The sequence below is a fragment of the Lepidochelys kempii genome, chromosome 11, assembly GCF_965140265.1.
Source record: "Lepidochelys kempii isolate rLepKem1 chromosome 11, rLepKem1.hap2, whole genome shotgun sequence".
NCBI lineage: Eukaryota > Metazoa > Chordata > Testudines > Cheloniidae > Lepidochelys > Lepidochelys kempii.
The window spans coordinates 70,813,003-70,829,541 of NC_133266.1; the positions used below are offsets into that span (position 1 = coordinate 70,813,003).

The 16,539-nt window shown below is 43.1% G+C and overlaps 1 protein-coding gene across 8 annotated transcripts in view; it reads right to left on the bottom strand.

Annotated features, from left to right (window-relative positions):
• AGAP1 (ArfGAP with GTPase domain, ankyrin repeat and PH domain 1) overlaps nt 1-16,539 on the bottom strand; it is a 694,100-nt gene that overhangs the window by 143,783 nt on the left and 533,778 nt on the right. The gene's annotated exons all lie outside the window — the stretch shown is intronic.

Consider the following 16,539-nt stretch of genomic DNA (forward strand, 5'->3'; position numbering starts at 1 on the left):
TTTTTGCAGTTGAGTAAAACTAGGACTTGAATCCAGGACTCCTGAGGTAAAAGAGAAAGTTTTTTCCATTGTGTGTTAACTTACATCAATGAGAGAACTACTCCATTGGTGATCTTCCAGAAAACACCATCCCGGCCACTATGGATGTAGAAGCCGTCTACACCAACATTCCACATAAAGATGGACTACAAGCCGTCAGGAACAGTATCCCTGATAATGTCACAGCAAACCTGGTGGCTGGACTTTGTCCTCACCCACAACTATTTCACATCTGGGGACAATGTATACCTTCAAGTCAGCGGCACTGCTATGGGTACCCGCATGGCCCCACAGTATGCCAACATTTTTATGGCTGACTTAGAACAACGCTTCTTCAGCTCTCGTCTCCTAATGCCCCTACTCTACTTACCCTACATTGATGACATCTTCATCATCTGGACCCATGGAAAAGAAGCCCTAGAGGAATTCCACCATGATTTCAACAATTTCCATCCCACCACCAACCTCAGCCTGGACCAGTCCACACAAGAGATCCACTTCCTGGACACTACAGTGCTAATAAGCAATGGTCACAAAACCACCACCCTATACCGGAAACCTACTGACCGCTATGCCTACCTACATGCCTCCAGCTTTCATCCAGACCACCCGATCCACTGTCTACAGCCAAGCTCTAAGATACAACCACATTTGTTCCAATTCCTCAGACAGAGGCAAACACCTACAAGATCTCTATCAAGCATTCTTAAAACTACAATACCCACCTGCTGAAGTGAAGAAACAGATTTACAGAGCCAGAAGAATACCCAGAAGTCACCTACTACAGGACAGGCACAACAAAGAAAGCAACAGAATGCCACTAGCCATCACCTTCAGCCCCCAACTAAAACCTCTCCAGTGCATCATCAAGCATCTACAACCTATCCTGAAGGACGATCCCTCACTCTCACAGATCTTGGGAGACAGGCCAGTCCTCGCTTACAGACAGCCCCCCAACCTGAAGCAAATACTCACCAGCAACCATACAACAAAAACACTAACCCAGAAACCTCTCCTTGCAACAAAGCCCGTTGCCAACTCTGTCCACATATCTATTCAAGGGACACCATCACAAGACCTAATCACATCAGCCACACCATTGGGACTCGTTAACCTGCACATCTACCAATGTGATATATGCCATCACGTGCCAGCAATGCTCCTCTGCCATGTACACTGGCCAAACCAGACAATCTCTACGCAAAAGAATAAATGGACACAAATCAGACGTCAAGAATTATAACATTCAAAAACCAGTTGGAGAACACTTCAACCTTCCTGGTCAACCTCCCTCAAATTCAGACCTAAAAGTTGCAATTCTCCAACAAAAAACTTCAAAAACAGACTCCAAAGAGAAACTGCAGAATTGGAATTAATTTGCAAACTGGACACCATTAAATTAGGATTGAATAAAGAATGGGAGTGGATAGGTCAATACACAAAGTAAAAACTATTTCACCATGCTAATTCCCCCCCCTACTGTTACTCATACCTTCTTGTCAACTGTTTGAAATGGGCCATCCTGATTACCACTACAAAAGTTTTTTTTCTCCTGCTGATAATAGCCCACCTTAATTGATTAGTCTTGTTACAGTTGGTATGGCACACCCATTTTTTCATGTTCTCTGTGTATATATATCTTCCTACTGTATTTTCCACTGCATGCATCCGATGAAGTGGGTTTTAGCTCACAAAAGCTTACGCCCAAATAAATTAGTTAGTCTCTAAGGTGCCAAAAGTACTCCTTGTTTTGTTTTTGCTGATACAGACTAACACGGCTACCACTCTGAAACAAGATATGGAGTAGACAATAGTTTTAATAGGTTGTCACTAGTAGATAAATCTACAGTACTATGAGGCCCAAACTTAGAGATTTCTCTGTTCTAAAGCTCTCTGAGATCCTGGAGTTCGGCTCTGAACCTAATTTTGAGTTCAGAAATGGACTTGCATTTCTGGCCTTAAGGATCAGCATGAAAACTAAGGAGAGCTGTCTTCCAATTCCAAGATAAAATATGTGCAGTGTTGCATCTGCTGGTTTACAAGCCAATGAGTAAAAAAAGTCCAGCTGAGACATTACCAAAGGACAGATAACCATTGCTGTGTCTAGTAGAAGCTACATGGGACAATACTCAGCAATGTTCCTGTGACTGAGAGATCATAGAATCACAGAATATCAGGGTTGGAAGGGACCTCAGGAGGTCATCGAGTCCAACCCCCGGCTCAAAGCAGGACCAATCCCCAACTAAATCATCCCAGCCACGGCTTTGTCAAGCCTGACCTTAAAAACCTCAAAGGAAGCAGATTCCACCACCTCCCTAGGTAACGCATTCCAGTGCTTCACCACCCTCCTACTGAAAAGGTTTTTCCTAATATCCAACCTAAACCTCCACTACTGCAACTTGAGACCATTACTACTTGTTCTGTCATCTGCTACCACTGAGAACAGTCTAGATCCATCCTCTTTGGAACTCCCTTTCAGGTAGTTGAAAGCAGCTATGAAATCCCCCCTCATTCTTCTCTTCCGCAGACTAAATAATCCCAGTTCCCTCAACCTCTCCTCATAAGTCATGTGTTCCAGTCCCCTAATCATTTTTGTTGCCCTCTGCTGGACGCTTTCCAATTTTTTCACATCCTTCTTGTAGTGTGGGGCCCAGAACAGGACACAGTACTCCAGATGAGGCCTCACCAATGTCAGATGACAGAACGAGGAGTAATGGTCTCAAGTTGCAGTGGGGGAGGTTTAGATTGGATATTAGGAAAAACTTTTTCACTAAGAGGGTGGTGAAACACTGGAATGCGTTACCTAGGGAGGTGGTAGAATCTACTTCCTTAGAGGTTTTTAAGGTCAGGCTTGACAAAGCCCTGGCTGGGATGATTTAACTGGGAATTGGTCCTGCTTTGAGCAGGGGGTTGGACTAGATGACCTTCTGGGGTCCCTTCCAACTCTGATATTCTATGATTCTATGTCGAACAGAGGGGAAAGATCACATCCCTCGATCTGCTGGCAATGCCCCTACTTATACATCCCAAAATGGCGTTAGCCTTCTTGGCAACAAGGGCACACTGTTGACTCATATCCAGCTTCTCCTCCACTGTAACCTCTAGGTCCTTTTCTACAGAACTGCTGCCTAGCCATTCAGTCCCTAATCTGTAGCAGTGCATGGAATTCTTCCGTCCTAAGTGCAGGACTCTGCATTTGTCCTTGTTGAACCTCATCAGATTTCTTTTGGCCTAATCCTCCAATTTGTCTAGGTCCCTCTGTATCCTATCCCTACCCTCCAACGTATCTACCACTCCTCCCAGTTTAGTGTCATCTGCAAACTTGCTAAGGGAGCAGTCCATGCCATCCTCCAGATCATTAATGAAGATATTGAACAAAACCAGCCCGAGGACCAACCCTTGGGGCACTCCGCTTGATACTGGCTGCCAACCAGACATGGAGCCATTAATCACTACCTGTTGAGCCTGACGATCTAGTCGCCTTATAGTCCATTCATCCAGCCCATATTTCTTTAACTTGCTGGCAAGAATACTGTGGGAGACCGTGTCAAAAGCTTTGCTAAAGTCAAGGAATAACACATTCACTGCTTTCCCCTCATCCACAGAATCAGTTATCTCATCATAGAAGGCAATTAGGTTAGTCAGGCATGACTTTCCCTTCGTGAATCCATGCTGACTGTTCCTGGTCATTTTCCTTTCCTCTCAGTGTTTCAGAATTGAATCCCTGAACGTGCTCCATGATTTTTCCAGGGACTGAGGTGGAGATGGAGGAACTAGTCATAATGTGCTCTTCAAACAGCAGCAATTGGATTATGTGTTTTTAACAGTGGTTGAAAAAAATAATGTGGTTTCCCTCAAAGTGATGTCTAGAAGGCCAAGGCCACCTTAAATAAGCCAGGAGCCAATGACCATAAATTAACGTTCACCCTTGGACAATTCTGTGTTTTTACCCTCTCAGACACAGCTCGGCTAGCATGGATATGGAGCACTTAGTCTGAATCAGAGTTTTCTTATTTTATCAAGCATTTGCGAGTTCCTCAGAGTGAACACTTGACTGTTAACCAGTTTAACCATATGGTTCAGTACCAGGAACAGGTTTGCTTAGAAGAACTTCGCTGATGCTATGGTAGAGGCTAACTACATTCATAGATTGGACTTCAAAAATTCCTGAGGCCATAATTAATTAGGCTCAGAAAGAGATTTCCACCATTAGCACTCCACCCTATCTTGTCTCCTGTTTCCTATTTTGTAGGTAATTAGTAAACAGTCATGATCTTTGAAGATAAAGCTAAGAAAGAGAGCTTTTAAGCACCAGTGCACGAACAGAGGTGGATGGGAAAATTATGTTAATATCCTACCAAGCCATCAACAGAGAGGACAATCAGCTAAGTGATATCCTTCCTCAGAGTCATCGGAAACCAAACAGGTTCTACTAGCCTTGGAAGGCAAACCAGTAAATCAACCCTTTTCTCCAGCCTCAGATCAAAGGAAGCAATAGAATCATAGAATATTAGGGTTGAAAGAGACCTCAGGAGGTCATCTAGTCCAATCCACTGCTCAAAGCAGGTCCAACACCAACTAAATCATCCCAGCCAAGGCTTTGTCAAGCCGTGCCTTAAAAACCGCAAAGGATGGAGATTACCCATTCCAGTGCTTCACCTCCTACTGAAATAGTGTTTCCTAATATCCAACCTAGACCTCCCCCACTGCAACTTGAGACCATTGCTTCTTGTTCTATCACCTTCCACTGCTGAGAACAGCCTAGCTCCATCCTCTTTGGAACCCCTCTTCAGGTAGTTGAAGGCTGCTATCAAATCTCTCCTCACTCTTCTCTTCTGCAGTCTAAATAATTCCAGTTCCCTCAGCCTTTCCTCGTAAGTCATGTGCTCCAGATCCCTAATCATTTTCGTTGACCTCCGCTGCACTCTCTACAATTTATCCACATCCCTTTTATAGTGGGGGGACCAAAACTGGAGACAATACTCCAGGTGTGGCCTCACCAGTGTTGAACAGAGGGGAATAATCATGTCCCTCGATCTGCTGGCAATGCCCCTACGTATACATCCCAAAATGCCATTGGCCTTTGGGCACACTGCTGACTCATATCCAGCTTCTCGTCCACTGTAATACCCAGGTCCTTTTATGCAGAACTGCTGCTTAGTCAGTCGGTCCCCAGCCTATAGCGGTGCATGGGATTCTTCCTTTCTAAATGCAGGACTCTGCACTTGTCCTTGTTGAACCTCATCAGATTTCTTTTAGCCCAATCCTCCAATTTGTCTAGCTCATGCTGGACCCTATCCCTACCCTCCAGCATCTTTACCTCTCTCCCCAGCTTCATGTCAAATGCGAACTTGCTGAGGGTGCAATTCATCCCATCATCCAGATTATTAATAAAGATGTTGAACAAAACTGGCCCCAGGACCAACCCCCTGGGGCACTCCGCTTGATACCGGCTGCCAACTAGACATCGAGCAGTTGATCACTACCCGTTGAGCTCGACAATCTAGCCAGCTTTCTATCCACCTTATAGTCCATTCATCCAATCCATACTTCTTTAACTTGCTGGCAAGAATACTGTGGGAGACCGTATCAAAAGCTTTTCTTAAGTCAAGAAATATCACATCCACCGCTTTCCCCATATCCACAGAACCAGTTATCTCATCACAGAAGGCAATCAGATCGGTCAGGCATGACTTGCCCTTGGTGAATCCATGTTGGCTGTTCCTGATCTCCTTCCTCTCCTCCAAGTGCTTCAAAATGGATTCCTTGAGGACCTTCTCCATTGCCTGTGTTAAATCAGAGTCAACCACTCTCAGGGATCCCAGTGCCACCATGGAGAGGGGCTATCAAGTCGAAGAGCAACTCTTAAGAGCTACACGGTAACCTGCAAGCCAATATCAGCCCCTATTAACTGACTGGAAACACACAAATTAGATGATGCATTATATTAGGTTTGGAGAAGGAGACCTCGATTTGATGCCACAGGGATTCAACATACCCACACCATCTCCTCAATTCTCCCTCGATTCATGAAGAACAGAGTCTACGAAAGGTAGTGTCTCATTTAACAAAGGTCTTAATCTAGCCAGGATTCAGAAACACATGCAGAAGTCACAGGTCACATTCCTGATCAAGCCATTAGTCAATACCCTTGCATTATACATAGGACCTTACCAAATTCACAGCCATGAAAAATGTGTCACGGACCATGAAATCTGGTCTTTTGTGTGCTTTTACCCTACAGATTTAGAGATTTCACAGTTTCTCAAATTGGAGGGCCTGACCCAAAAGGGAGTTGTGGGAGGGTGTTGCAACGTTCTTTTAGGGGAGTTGCTGTTCTGCCACCCTTACTTCTGCACTGACTTCAAAGCTGGGCAGCTGGAGAGCGGTGGCTGTTGGCCGGGTACCCAGCTCTGAAGGCAGCGCCCCGCCAGCAGCAGCACAGAAGTAAGGGTGGCAATACCACATCATACCACCCTTACTTCTGCGCTGCTGTCTTCAGAGCTGGGCGGCTGAAGAGTGGCGGCTGCTGACTGAGAGACCAGCTCTGCAGGCAACAACGCAGAAGTAAGGGTAGCAGTACCATACCAGGCCATCCTTACTTCTGAGCTGCTGCTGACGGCGGCTCTGCCTTCAGAGCTGGGTTCCCGGCCAGCAGCTGCCGCTCTCCAGCTGCCCAGCTCTGAAGGCAGCACCACCAGCAGCAGCAGTGCAGAAGTAAGGTTAGCAGCACCGCCCCCCCGCCCCCCTACAATAACCTTGTGCCCCCGCCACAACTCCTTTTTGGGTCAGGACCTCTAAAATTACAACACCGTGACATTTCAGATTTAAATAGCAAAAATCATGAAATTTACGATTTCTAAAATCTTATGACTGTGAAATTAACCAAAATGGACTGTGAATTTGGTAGGGCCCTAATTATACAGCATGAATCAAAGAACAAGGTTCTCGTCAGCTGACATCTTCTGCCCACAAAAGAGGCCACTGTGTGCCTTCAGGGGCAAGTCTGTATTAAATAGATTGCAGTGTATGATCAGTTCCCAGCAATGTTAGCAGCTTGCAATCTGCACTGACTACCTGTGTGGTTCTGTGTGTAGTTGAAGGCATTTGTTTTTTACCTATAAAACCCTAAATAGCCTGAGAGCTGCGTACTTGAAAGACTGCCTCTTTCCCATGCCACACTGAGACAGCTATGATTAGCAGAGGCACTCCCGCTGGTTTGCACAAGGATAAAACGGAGGGAGTTGCTGGTAGAACACCATCTATGGGGGGCCCTCAACTTTGGAACTAGTTCCCCTGCTTAGTCAAACATCCTGTTCATTTGCATTTCATACTGGAAAATCCATGTTTTTGGGGGATGGGTACTGCAGGTCTTGTTGGTACCAGGAAATGCTCTATATCTAGAATATGTAATACCCCCTGCAGGGCTGTGCTTCAGGCTGAACAAAATAAATTACGTAAAACACATTTATACAAATAATTGATTTATTGTAAAGTTCTAGTTTTACCCAGATTATAAAAATGATGAACAGTAGAGTCATATTCTAAGTTCCATGTTATACAACATGTAACTTTTAAGTTACTGTAAGTTTCTGTGAATGCAAAAGATAAAATGCAAAAACAGTATGCAATGAACCCTTCCTTTCTGTAGATAGCGAAGTTTATGTAATTACAAGAGTCCAGTCACATGTAAATCTTATTCTCCTCAAGGGAAGCTGATTTTATTCATCAGCATCTTTAGTATTATCTTTAATTGCACTATTTTAGTTTTAGATAGCCACTGCTGCACACTGAAACTTTGCATCAGGGTTCTCAATGTCTGTTGGAAGTTCAGTGTACAAATAGAAGTTTACTTCGGACAAGATCCATAACTGTCTTTAACAAACATGACGTGTTCTTTTCCTACCTGAGAAACTGGCAGGGAATATTATGATTTCCAAAACAGGGCAGAACAAGAGGCACTATAGGAAATTCTCTGATCCCTCTCCACCAGTAAACTTAAAATTGTGTATATTTTCAGTTCCCATTTAAAATGCTTTCCCCCTGTATTCCCAGTCACCCACCTTGTGAACAAAGAGCCACAAATAATTTCCTGCTCAGGGCTGTTGCCTTTGACTGACAGAATAGTTTTAAGTATGCTGTAGTACCTGAAGTTAGTAGGACTCCCAAGGTGTCATCTAGCTCCAGAGAGTACTTTTATTTTAACCTTTACTCATCAAGAAAAAGATTGGTCAAAACGTATTACAGCAGCACTCAGTGCCCTACCCCATTCAGAATACATCAGGTGCTGTACACCAAAGAGTTGCATAGTTCCTAAAATGCCACAGGGGTACTGGGATCACTTCTCTGAGACAGACAAGTGATATTTTTTATTCTATATCTTTTTAGAGATATCCAGGTATGCAAATACTTGCAATAACCACCAATTCATCCTGGGACTCGCCCTTTCCAGAATCCCCTTTTCTGTTGACTGCCACTGTGACACTTTTCCCTCCAACCAGGGAGGCGGAACGTGCAGCCCCTTCTGACCCTGAAGATAACACGGCTTTTAAAGACCAGAAGGAACCTTTCAACTTGTTTGGTCCGCAATGAAGTAGGTTAAAACAATAGATGAGCTTCACCTCCCTTATCTTCTCCTCAGCATCAACATAACAGCCTTTTAGCAGCAAACCTTTTATGTCAGATAGGCTGTGACAACTAAGGCTGAAAGTTTCCCAACTTGTGACCTTTGTCCCCTGGTTAAAAGTGAATCTCTGTAGATTTGGTCTAGATTTTATTAATTTCTGCCCTCCTGTTTCTCAGGTGTGTAGTGATAGTCCACTGTTATATCTCCTACAAGACAGTGAATTAAGTCATTATGATCAGTTGAGTTATAGTGAACACTGAATAGGTGGAAACCTTTGGAGACAGTTGCAGTACCCTTAAAGATACATGTACATTCAATATCACTGATTACAATTATAGTCAAATGCAGTTTATATTGCCTAAATGTCTATATAGGCATGGAAGGAAAATGTAGTTAAACCCTTTGCTACTACTCATTTTTTTCAAATGCAGAATGAGAGCCTCATTTTTATCTTTTAAGACATCATACTTTCTGCATAATTGTAGAGAAAAACCTCTGGCTCAGAAAAGAACTATAAATGTTCTTAGATAACCTGTCTGAGAATGAAACAAATCTACTCCAAATCAGTTTCATTCTTTCATATAATTTACAAGATTCCATAATTACAATAGCAATGTATCTGTGTAACAATTACCTGTGTAACTGCAGTAAGTAAATGGTTTGAGTTAAATTATACAGGCACAATGGTGGCCCTGGATAAATAATAAAAATACAAACTTACCTTTGGCAAAAGTTTTGGTGCATGGAAAATTTGATTTCTCTGCTACATGGTTTTCAGAAACTGCTGAGTACCTGCCTTTGGAAAATCAGGCCCTTTGAAGTGTCCAGTTAGGCACTCGAAGACTTAGAAACAAGTGAAGGTTTTAGCAAGGAACAGCCCAAAGCTAGATGTGTGTTAATACAGACTAAGAGGGCTGAAAAAGGAGAGGTTACTCACTTTGTGCAGTAATTGGAGTTCTTCACTTACTTATCCCCAACCTTAACTCTGGTATTATACGGATTTTCAGCAAACTGATCAGAACATCTCACAAACTCACTAGGAATCATGGCCTTCCCTGAATTTTAACTGATTTACCTAATTCACTGTGGCTGTAAAACTACAAAACAAGGCTCATCCACTTACTAAATTAAGAGAAGTTCTTCAGTAATGCCTCTGCATCTGCTCCTCCAGTTCCAGTGAATTTACTATCTATCACAATTGGTATGAAAGGACTATCAGAAACAACTTTTTACTGTACGGAAAATGATTATTTACTTATACAAATCACAGTAATATTCCTCATTTGGATGTGGTTAATCTGGAAGACCTTTTAATTTTAAACATCAATAATATTACTCAATTTTAGGCATTATTACTAAACATACATTACATCAGCAACATAATCCAGACATGACCTTGACATCAGATTTGAGCCCAAAGGTTATAAATTCTTTACGAAGTGAGCAGTTTTCCCATGGAATAGCAACAGGTCAAGACATATTTCACATCTTCTTTCTTGTGAAAAGGGAGTGATAACGCAGTGAATTTTTTGTGCTGAAGAGGTTTCTGAGCAGGACATCACGCTGTCCTCTGGACAATGTTATAGACGACATTCTGCCAGGGCCTGGAGGGGAATCGTCCACACTCTGAAGGAATCAGAATACTGCCCTTTCCTCTCCAATGTTAACCAAAGATCTTTAGACTCTGCATTCTAACTCTTTGATGTCAGAAACTGAGATTCTCTGAGGCTAACTGCGAGTGCAGTAGAATAAGAGTTAGTGTTAATTAAGTACCATTGCATCTACTACAAAGATGCTGAATTGTGAAGAGAGACAAGGTGGTGAGTAAATATCTTTTACTGGACCTATTTCTGTTGGGCCAACAAAAGGTATTACCTCACCCCCTTGTCTTTTGCATCCCTAGGAGCAACACAGCAATAACAATCTGCAAATATTCAAGATATATGAAGGTATAAGTACTTTTAGCTACACAATTTCTCCCTCTTTCAATTGCAGAATTCATTCCCCTCCAACCACACCTATTATTGCTCCTGTTAGAAAACTGTGTAATGGACGAAGTCTCAGTGGCATTTGCACTGACCTCATTCATACAGAATTTCCTTGTATGCCTCATCATAGGGGTTGGTTTGTTTCTTTTAAAATTATTCTAGCTATAATGGACTTATTACTACTGTGTATCACCTGGTAAATGTGCTAACTTTATATTTGTTGTATAACTTCCTGTATCAGGGAATGCCTGCATTTTGTACAGAGTTAAGCACTCTTAGTATTTAAATAAATAGTAGCAGTTATAAACGAATATGATATGAGAAATGCCTGGGGTCATACGGAGCATGGAAAGGGAAGTTTAGCATAAGAAATATTACATGTAACATTTGTATTTATTTTCTATACCCCTTCTTTTCGTGTATCATATATTATATATGTGAATAAATGCAGTATTTTTAGTTCTTCATATCATGACTGTACTACACAGTATTAGATATCCCATGAATTCTGGATATTGAGTTTGAGGAGGGCATTTCCCTACTCTCCCTTCTTCTGTGAACCATTTTGGTTTGAGTGTGGGGACAAGGGGGACATAAGTGTTGAAATGTATGAGTTAATACATACTGAAAAGACAAAATCTATGTTCTTACCAGTAACTGGGGTTCTCTAAATATATTGCCTCACATACCCGTGCACCTGGAGCCCATGAGATGGGCTGCACAGACATTAGGACGACTGAAATTATTTAGCTCTCAGAGGGGGATTCATGTCACAGTGCAGCTAAGTGTCAAAATAAAGGCTCTGAAGAGAAGCATATAAAGGTCCCCCCTCTCTGCATGGGAAACAAGTTCTGAAGAAATGGGGAAGAAAGACAGGTAAGGGTGAATTTGTGGAGGAAATATACCGAAACTGAAGTTCTAATCACTGATTAACAACCAATTCTCTCCCCCACCACCCCTCCACTCAAATTTGCTTTCATATATCCCCACTGTTGATATTAAACAAGCAGCAAAGTCATCCCAGAAGGAGGCAATTTCTAACACATTCATGTATAACTTGGACTTCATTGAATTTTACAGGCGACATGTCCAAATACCTTGGGTGAGCTCTCCTATTGGAGGTTTTAAATCTATCCCTATTATGAAGGTGGGAGAAGGCTAAGCAAAAGGAACTCCCCCTCCCTCCCCCTTTAGGGCACTGGATAGGAGAAATTTTTAGACAAATACTGGGAAAATCAGATCCTTGTTGAGGCTATTGAATCTGGAAAGATATTGAGTACTAAGTCAGGTCTGAAGAGGGTACATTCTGAAGCTAGCAGAAATGTGCATGATGCACCAGCTGACCCTGAGGCATAATCAAATGGTGACCACTATTGGTGACTGAGTAATTAAAAAGGTTGTTCCAAATCTACAAGGTTGTCCCACAGGACACTTCTACAAAGATAAGCAAAATGAAGAATCAGCTTCATCCTGGTGAGCTGAAGCCTCAGGGAGGAAGACAGAAAACAAGTCTGGTCACCACAAATGATATCAAGCCATGAACCTGGGCTCAGATCAACTCATAATCTGGATACCTGACAATAAAGATAATCTGTCACTATGAATGAGTACAAACAGGTAGACACCTCAGTTGCTGCAGCACAATCTAAACACCCTTTACAAGTAAATAGTTCAAGCAGACTACATCTTCTCCTTTTTCATCTACTTCTGACTTTGGCAAAAAGGCTGAGCAAAAAAATACTACAGATTATTTTTAGATGTAGACTCGTTTGCCCTGCGACATAGAATCACAGACTTTAAAGTCAGAAGGGACCATTATGATCATGTAGTCTGACCTCCTGCACAACGCAGGCCACAGAATCCCACTCCTGCAATAAACCTCTCACCTATGTCTGAGCTATTGAAGTCCTCAACTCATGGTTTAAAGACTTCAAGGTGCAGAGAATCCTCCAGCAAGTGACCCATGCCCCACGCTGCAGGGGAAGGCAAAAAACCACCAGGGCCTCTGCCAATCTGCCCTGGAGGAAAATTCCTTCCCAACCCCAAATATGGCGATCAGCTGAACCCTGAGCATGTGGGCAAGACTCACCAGCCAGATACACAGGAAAGAATTCTCTGTAGTAACTCAGATCCCACCCCATCTAACATCCCATCATAGGAGATTGGGTCTATTTACCACTAATAGTCCCAGATCAATTAATTGCCAAAATCATGTTATCCCATCATACCATCTCCTCCATAAACTTATTGAGCTTAATCTTGAAGCAAGATAGGTCTTTTGCCCCTACTGCTTCCCTTGGAAGGCTGTTCCAGAACTTCACTCCTCTGATGGTTAGAAACCTTCGTCTAATTTCAGGTCTAAACTTCCTGATGGCCAGATTATATCCATTTGTTCTTGTGTCCACACTGGTACTGAGCTTAAATAATTCCTCTCCCTCTTTGGTATTTATCCCTCTGATATATTTATAGAGAGCAATCGTATCTCCCCATAGCCTTCTTTTGGTTAGGCTAAACAAGCCAAGCTATTTGAGTCTCCTTTCATAAGACAGGTTTTCCATTCCTTGGATCATCCTAGTAGCCCTTCTCTGTACCTGTTTCAGTTTGAATTCATCCTTCTTAAACATGCACACAGTATTCCAGATGAGGTCTCACCAGTGCCTTGTATAACGGTCTTAACATCTCCTTATCTTTACTGGAAATACCTCGCTTGATGCATCCCAAGACTGCATTAGGTTTTTTCACGGCCATATCACATTGGCAGCTCATCGTCATCCTGTGGTCAACCAATACTCCAAGGTCCCTCTCTTCCTCTGTTACTTCCAAGTGATGCGTCTGCAGCTTATAACTAAAATTCTTGTTATTAGTCCCTAAATGCATGACCTTACACTTCTCACTATTAAATTTCATCCTGTTACTATTATTCCACTATTAAATTTCATCCTGTTACTATTACTCCAGTTTACAAGGTCATCCAGATCTTCCTGTAGGATATCCCGGTCCTTCTCTGAATTGGCAATACCTCCCAGCTTTGTGTCATCCGCAAACTTTATTAGCACGCTCCCACTTTTTGTGCTGAGGTCAGTAATAAAAAGATTAAATAAGACTGGTCCCAAAACTGATCCCTGAGGAACTCCTCTGGTAACCTCCCCTCCAGCCTGACAGTTCACCTTTCAGTATGACCTGCTGTAGTCTCCCCTTTAACCAGTTCCTTATCCACCTTTCAATTTTCATATTGATCCCCATCTTTTCCAATTTAACTAATAATTCCCCTTGTGGCACCATTTCAAACACCTTACTGAAATCTAGGTAATTAGATCCACTGTGTTTCCTTTGTCTAAAAAAATCTGTTACTTTCTCAAAGAAGGAGATCAGGTTGGTTTGGCACGATCTACCTTTTGCAAAACCATGTTGTATTTTGTCCCAATTACCATTGACCTCTATGTCCTTAACTACTTTCTCCTTCAAATTTTTTTCCAAGACCTTGCATACTACAGATGTCAAACTAACAGGCCTGTAGTTACCCGGATCACATTTTTTCCTTTCTCAAAAATAGGAAGTATGTTAGCAATTCTCCAGTCGTATGGTACAACCCCTGAGTTTACAGATTCATTAAAAATTCTTGCTAATGGGCTTGCAATTTCATGTGCCAGTTCCTTTAATATTCTCGGATGAAGATTATCTCCCCCCCGCCCCGATTTAGCCCCATTAAGCTGCCACGAGGGTAGGTGTTTGGATGAAGGGTACTGAGAGTTACTTTCTGACTCATGAGGAGAGTTCTACAGGGAGCTGACCCACTTTCTAGTTGATGTTGAGGGATAAGTTTATGCTTTTGTTCTTAAAATGGCTAGATGGTGTCACATCCTAGATAGCTGAAAGCGCTAAGTGCCAAAAGCATAAGAGAATGCCCACCTAGAAGCTAGACTAGAAACCTTATGCAGAAGTGGCAGGAACAGACAAAATGCATTGATACTTCAGGGAGAGGCATGTAAAAGCAGATGTCTGTGCTGGGTGCTACTTTTATGGGCAGCTGTCAAAGATACTGTAGAATGGGGAGGGCAAACTTTTTGGCCCAAGGGCCACATCAGCGTTGCCAAACTGTATGGAGGGCTGGGTACGGAAGGCTGTGCCTCCCCAAAGAGCCTGGCCCCTGCCCCCTATTCGCCCCCCCCTTCCTGCCCCCTAACTGCCCCCCTCAGAACCCCTGACCTATCCAACCCCCCCCCCCCCGCTCCTTGTCCCCTGACCGCCTCCTCTCGTGACTCCCTGCCCCTAACCGCCCCCCAGGACCCTATCCCCTATCCAATCCCCCGTACTCCTTGTCCCCTGACTGCCCCCCAGGACCCTCTGCCCCTTATCCAACCCCCCTGCTCTCTGCCTCCCTACCGGCTGGAGCCAGCCACGCTGCCCGGCAGGAGCTCGCAGCCACGCCGCCCAGAGCATTGCATTAGCAGCGCAGTGAGCTGAGGCTGCGGGGGATGGGGGACAGCAGGGCAGGGGCCGGGGCTAGCCTCCCTGGCCAGGAGCTCAAGGGCCGGGCAGCATGGTCCCGCCGTAGTTTGCCCACCTCTGCTGTAGCATCTTCTAATGCTTGACAATCATGTCTTGTCCTTCCGAACGTGCTTTAAAGCCTTCAGACAGAAGGAGGAAAGACTTGTAACTGCGTTCAAAAAGGTTGCAGGCTAGGAAGCTAAGGTCTCTTCCATGGGAAATTTGGAGGTATTTCTCTTGAACCCCTTAAGCTTGAGAGTAAATCAGACACCCATTTTGTGTATGAGTGAAACATGCTCCCAGGCCAGACTTGCCTTCAGCCATAATGAGCCAACAACAACAAATTGAGAGCTAAACCTAAGCTCCCCAGTCTCCTGACTAAGAAAACAATTATGACTAAGATTTGAAAAACAAGAACAGACAAGAAAAAATACTGAAATCTTGGAATTGATGTGAAAAAATCCCCACATTTGTTGACAGGCCAGAAGTCCTGAGCTGCATGGATACGAAGGGGACGGGGAATGAGGATGAAGGAGTCATTTATTCCTTTACAATACTGATCTCCTCACCAACATATATGGCTCAGGTGGCTCTTGGAACTCTGGGGAATCTGTGGAGATCACATTTAACCTTTTGTCCTTCCCTTGAGAAATTAAGAGTGAGATTTTCAAATGCCTTTGGTACTGGCTAATCTCAATTCCCATTGAAGGCAATGGTAAAACCTCTATTAACCTCAATGGGAGCTGACTTTGAGCACTTTTGAAAAATCCCATTCTTAATCTTCTGGGTGTGCAAATATGTGCAAATGTGTAAAGTGGAGTAGAAAAAGAACCCAAGTAAAAAATGAATGTCTAAAATAAAATTTGGCTTTCCACGGTCAAACTAGGGGGAGTCCAACGGTAAAGATGACACATAACATGGAGAGAAAGCAGCAGGAGCTATTATGGACAAAGCCAAGGTTTTCAACAAAGAATTCACACATGCAGCTATGGAAATAAAACATAATCCACAGGTGACAGCACCACAACTGAGAAATTAAAGTAAATGGAAAATAAGGATGACTAAGTAGTATTTAATATGTCCCTTCCCAGTTGTATACTATTATCCCATCTCTATTTTAATGTCTCCTCAGATGCCTGCAATTGTCATCCCGTTTCCAGAACTTGCCCCCTTGTTCTTCGATATTGAATTAGCTAGTTTTACCCTCCAACGTTTTTCTTAACACTCCTATTCTTCCACATAGTTATTCCACTCTCTCCTTTTGACTCTCCAGTTTCTATGCTTTCCCACTACCCTTGTTCATTTTTTTTTTCTGGAGCTCATTCAGTTGAATTGTAGCATGTTTCTATTCTTCTTTTCTACAGATAGAAGTATGTTTTTATATCATATCTAGCTACT